Genomic DNA, 6194 nt, shown 5'->3' with positions numbered 1-6194 from the left:
TTTTTTTTTAGGAGTCGTGGTAGTAGAGGCGGCGCAACTATAACGACATGTGAATAATCCCACCCACTCTAAAGCGGTACTGAACTGCAGTGGAAACGCAAACCGTGCCGAGCCAAACCGCGCCGTGCGTTACTGAGCCGTACCGAGCCGAGTCGTACCACGCAGTGGAAAAGTGCCATAAGATAGTATGACCTCAAAACTATTTATATAATGACTTATAAAAAAATCAACCCTTCACAATCATGCTGCTATACATTATGACTCTGAATAAAACACATGCACTGGAGCTACACACAGAGGACACATAAAAAGCTCATTTTAGGCACAAAGGCAGAAATAGATGGTGGTTTTTAACACACACTTATAAAAATGGTGTGGGTAAGCCAGTATTGGGATCCCATGTGTTTGGTATTAGAGCTAAAACCACAGTCTCTAAAATACAACCCAAATATAACTGAAGTCAAAAGTGTATGTATCACTGCACACTGCAGTGGAGTTTTCTGGTTGGATTTTCTTTCAAAAATTGCTTGTGCATAGAGATAATAACTAAATTGTTATATTTTCTAAAGAAAATGTGAGTGATGTCCATACAAAAATCAACACAACAATAGGTTGAGGCTTATTCTGAGATGCTATGTGGTTTCTAAAGGATACTTAGTGGCTCTTAGAGAGATGTCAGGGTGTTGCTTTGCAGTTGCTTAAGTTCTATGTGGGTTTTAATGCATTATTATGTGGTCGCTACAGTAGGTGATTGCTTACTAAGTCAAAAGAGTCCATCCCAAAGTCTCTATGATATTTCTAGATATGGGTGGGTTCCTGGATTCTAATCATCCAAGAAGTGTTGTTAAAAAAGTTCATGTGCTCTCACATGTTTGACATTTGAAAGTTTCGAAATGTTCAGAAAAGTCATTCTTGCAGCTCATTTTCAATAAAGGAAGACTTTTGAGTTGTGAAAGTTACACTTTTTCATATTACAAAATCTGTTTGCATCACACACTACGATAAGCAAATACTTGTATTTTTTCTACATTGTGAACAATTATGTATATGGTATTCCGTGCTCTGATCTTTCAGATAAAATATTTTTGAAATGAAAATGGAGAATACAAGTCTCTCCCTGTCCCAACAAATCAGAAATGAGAAAATACGAAGAGAGAGAAACTCTGTAATTCATTTGGGCTTGGTTTTCTGCTTTCATTGTTGGCTGGACGACCAAAACCATTAAACAGGAGAGCACATGTCTGATTAATGAAGGGTTATCTGTGTCGAAACTGCTTTTAGACATGTATACACACTCACAAAGCAGTAACAGGGCCCAGATGTTTGTTGAACTAAAAGTATGCATATCTCAGAATGTAAAGAATGTCCTGACACGGCAAACTGAGTGACAAACAAACATCAGATGAACCAAATATTTCATTCTCTGTATTTACAGACTTCCTTTTACCATCAACAGACTATAACATGTCTAACATTTAACAACACTGACAAAAAAAGAAATCTGAGTGGTGTCACCAAATTGATGCCAGGATCTTGTATGTATGTGGTTGCCAGGTTGCTAGATGGCTCCTATAGCATTATGGGTAGTTTTTCAGGTGGTTACATACTGACCCAAGTCAGAAAAGCCCACCCTCAAGTATGATATTGTGCTTCTTGTTTGCATTGTCAAAAACCATCATGGAAAATTCATCAGCCAGGACATCTGAAGAATGTGTTTTAGTAAGCATTGCCAAAAACACTGGGCTTCTTCTTCAGAAGGGGCTCAATTATAGGCATTATCCAGTTTTACTGGTGGATCTCCTGTCTGTTTTCAGTATAAATATTTGCTTACACATGCTTTAGAGAAATGCTTTAGCATAATTGATATCCTGGACTGTGTCCTGTAATACGCAGATCAACATGGTGAACTGCTGCAGGCAGATCTGCTGTAGCACTGCATGCTGTGCAGACATGCAGGGTGTGTGTGTGTGACACAGATGGTGAACCTGTGAGTCATCTCTCTCTGTTCTGCACATAAAACAGCCTTATGCTCATTCTGATCCCATATTTATTGTGTATTTTGTTTCATTTAGGAGCTGTTGTTTTACAGAGCACGACATCTCTTTAATGTCACCTGTTTCTACAAGTTTCTTTCAGACAGGATCTCATCAGTAGCATAACTAGCGGTAGTGCAGGCGGGATATTGCAGCGGGGCCCTCAGAACAGGGGACCCATTATCGCCAGGACCCCTAATGTATTCTATCACAATATCTCACATGCACGTATAGATTAAATATTAAGACTCCTAACAGTGCGTGTCCACTGCAGTGGGGGAACATCACCATTCAGTGCCAATGAAAACACTAAAAGGTTCTGCTTTAACTGTTTAACAAATGTGTATAATCTGTCAATGTTGTAGACCAGACAAGACCGGGCTTGAGACAGAGACCCGAAGGGTCTGAACAATTCAGACAGTGTAATATTTTTGGGGGTGAATGAAGCCTGGATTTGCATCAGGGTCACTTGAACCTCCGCAGCGAACAAACAGTGTGCTCCGGTCTAGAGACACGATTGCACAAACTGATCATAAGTTGGCAGAGATCACAAAACTAAAGTCTATGCTCCCAAGACCGTGAAGATATGATCTTGGACTTGAGAAGAAATTAAGACAGATTCCAGTCTCGAGTACTACAAAATGTAGCTTAATATAGTGGTTGCCAGCCCTTGTCCTGGAACGGAGTTCCCCCAACAGTCTTTCTTATTTGACAGACCTATTTCGTGTTATGGATTCTTTATTAATGAGCTGATGAGTAGATGCAGGTGAGTTTGATTAGGAACACATACAAAATGTGCAGAATTGGGGGTAATCCAGGACCAGGGTTGGGAACTACTGGTGCAATACATTTTTGTTAAACCAGCTAGTCTAGTCAAAATGAAAGCATTCAAATTGTATTTGAGACTGGAATTAAATATAGTAAACATAGTAATATCTAATCATTACAGACGTCACAGTCACTGCATCCCACAGTGGACTGGTTGTTGCCAGCCATTTTTCTCTTGATATCTGCATAACGTTTCACATTTCTCAACTTGTGGATGCTCCAATGCTCCACAATCCCTGGTGCATAAGTGACACATACACCAGGGATTCTTGGGATTTTTTTTTACGAACAATTTTTTTTTGTTATGACATAATTTCTATCACGTGTTTTTGTACCGGGGTCCTTAAGATCCTAGTTACACTGCTGGAACTCAACAATGTCTCAGGTTTACCAGACTGACCAATAAAATTCCCTTGTGGGTGGGGAATTCATTGGGATATCTCTTAAAAAAACAAAGTGATGAATGACTAATGACATTAGCTATAAATTTACAAACATGCTTGTGGTTGCTCTCTCCTCTGATGTTAGCTAACTACACTAAAACCAAGCTACTGTAAACATACCACAGAAGAGTTCATGACCCGGGTGCTCCCAGCATTACCCTGCCACTTAACAGTTGAGAAGACATTCGTTTATGAATCTGTTACAAAGATCAGCACTATATTATTATTTCTGTCAAAAATAATAACTATACACGGAAGCCCACAGAGACCAAAACATGTAATCTTTAGTATTTTGTCTTGAAAAGTGACATTTCAAGTGTGAGTTTCTTTGTAAAGTGGCTCTGCAAGAACAAAAATTAGAAGGAAGATTATTGTTAGATAAAAATTATATTTCAGCAGCCCAAATTGATGAAATATATTTCATGAATACTGCACATCATGAACATACTGTAGAATGGAAGGGTTGCATCTTCAGGCAGTGTTTTCAGACCTGATGATTGTCAGCCACAGCATTGTAAGATAACTGGATTTCAATTTGCAGGCCAAGACCAGGTGATCTCACACCAATTGTTTTTGTGCGGATATATGTTTCCTAACTGAAAATGCACCAAGTTTCAAAAAACAAACACTTCGAGTGATCAAGGGGTCCATTTACAATCCACAAGGCAATCTCAGACCAATTGGTTTTGTGTGGATCTTATTCACAAATGCAACAAGTTTCTAAACAAATTCTCCAAGCAAGCCAGGTGTGAAAATGCCCTTTAAACTCTTCTCCTAAAGTTAGCTAAAGCTGGTGACATATTTGTATCCTGCAAGCTGTTTGGATTATGTCTCTCAGTTCCAAAAGGTCATGATGGCATTCACGTGGCACCCTGAGGCTAAAGTAAACATGGCCACACCTAGGACACAGTGAAATAGAGAAACACACATATATTTAATAGGGTCTCAGTAACACACCTGCCTTTGAAACCAAATCTCCACAGAAAACAACTGTAACGTTCACCCTTACACAAAACACACACACACACACACACACACACACACACACTCCTCTTTAGACTGACACATACTGGTATGTCTCAACTCCCAGTCACACATGCGGTTCTGATCGTCAGATACACTTCTCGCCTCGTCTTTCGCCTCAAGTGTGCCACTAATATAGGACAGCTGAACCTTTAGCAACTAAATACAACCTATACAGCCTCTACTCTCTAAGTTCTCTGCTCCTCACCCCTCCTTCTCCCCATAACTCCCCAAGGTGCTGTCACAGAATACAGGAAACTAGGACGAAAGACAGAGAGAAAGAGAGCGTCAGTTCTAGAACCAGAGTGTGAGTGCTCTCATTTCAGAGTAAATCAACCAATATGTAACTGACTTAACCCTAGGTCTTCAATCCTGCTCCTGGGGACCCACTGTTCCGTAGAGTTTAGCTACAACCCTAATCAAACACACGTGAACCAGCTAATCAAGGTCTTCAGGATCACTTGAAAAATCACAGTTCAGGTGTGCTGAATAGGTTGGAAATCAAATTTGCAGGACAGTGGGTCCCCAGGAGCAGGGCCGAAGACCTAGGCTCTTAACCATACACTCAACACACATCTCCAGATGTTTCTAGGAGTTCAACCTCTGTTATTAACGAGGGGTGCATTTCCCAAAAGCATCGTTAGGTGCTATGGTCACGAGCTCCATCGTTACTAACATAGTTCAACAATTTGGCATTTCCCGAAACCACAATTCCATCAGACATTTGCAAACAAACAGCATCGAAAACTTGTGTGGTTGGAATTACAGCTCTCGACTTGTGTTTAGAAGCATAGTTTCTTGTTAGTATGACATGTGGACTTATAGATCATGCTATCAGTGGACAGACTAACACGCGGTACATTCTATATCATTACACTGCGTTATGGTTCAAACGATGAAGATGCAACAATGTATGCCAGGGGACTCCAACCCTACCTCCCTGCAGACTTCACTTCAACACACCTGTCTGCTATTATCAAGTAAGCCTGAACACCTTGATTAGCTGCTTCAGGTGTGTTTGATTAGGGTTGGAGCTGAACTCTACAGGACAGTAGCTCTCCAGGAGCAGGGTTGGAGATCCCTGATGTACGGTTTTGGGAAATGGTTGTGACTAGCTAGTTAATTTCTCCAGGAACGCACTGTACCATGGTAGTTTACCAGTGAGTTGTACAGGAAATGCACCACATGTCAGTTATTATGCTGAAGATCACTGACAATTTAGCCTCAAGCCCGAAATATACTTCAGTTTTTACATATATGCTAGAGTATGCTTACATTGCGTGTGATGTACATCAGCATACTACCACATGTAACCATTTGTACTCTGTACGCTCAGGTTGCACATGCTCCTTGAATTTTTTTAACTAATTAGTTGGTCCACAAGGCCTGGCATGTTGTTGAACATCACTGAAGAGACAGAACATCAACAACAAACTTCCAGGCATAACAATAGGATGAGTGCTTGTGTTGGGGGTTAAGAGAAACATGCACCTCTAGTTTAACAAGTACAAATATGTTTTATCGGTTCTAACTTCTGGAGAGAAACATGTGTGGTCCATTCACAGATCAAACACACACACACACACAAAAAAAACTTTTCAGATCCTGTAAGCTCTGATTGTCTGGCTATTTCCAGGAGTTAAGCTCTGTGATCACATTAGCAATATTTTTTTCAGACAAAAAAGGTCCATTGTATATTGTTAGTAGAGTAGCAATGTATGAAGTAGAGTTCATACACAAGTCAATTTCAAACCAATCAGCTTTCTGTTGGTCAATGCAGTGAATCCTTGTGAACCTGTTGCAAAAACTGCATGGGGAAAAACTTTCGTGTTGAGTCCTACTGAAATTACTAGATTTCACTTGTGAA

The sequence above is a fragment of the Sinocyclocheilus anshuiensis genome, unplaced genomic scaffold (assembly GCF_001515605.1).
Source record: "Sinocyclocheilus anshuiensis isolate Anshui unplaced genomic scaffold, SAMN03320099.WGS_v1.1 scaffold416, whole genome shotgun sequence".
In the NCBI taxonomy this organism is placed as follows: Eukaryota; Metazoa; Chordata; class Actinopteri; order Cypriniformes; family Cyprinidae; genus Sinocyclocheilus; species Sinocyclocheilus anshuiensis.
The sequence above is the reverse complement of the archived record's forward strand: the minus strand, read 5'-3'. Positions refer to the sequence as shown.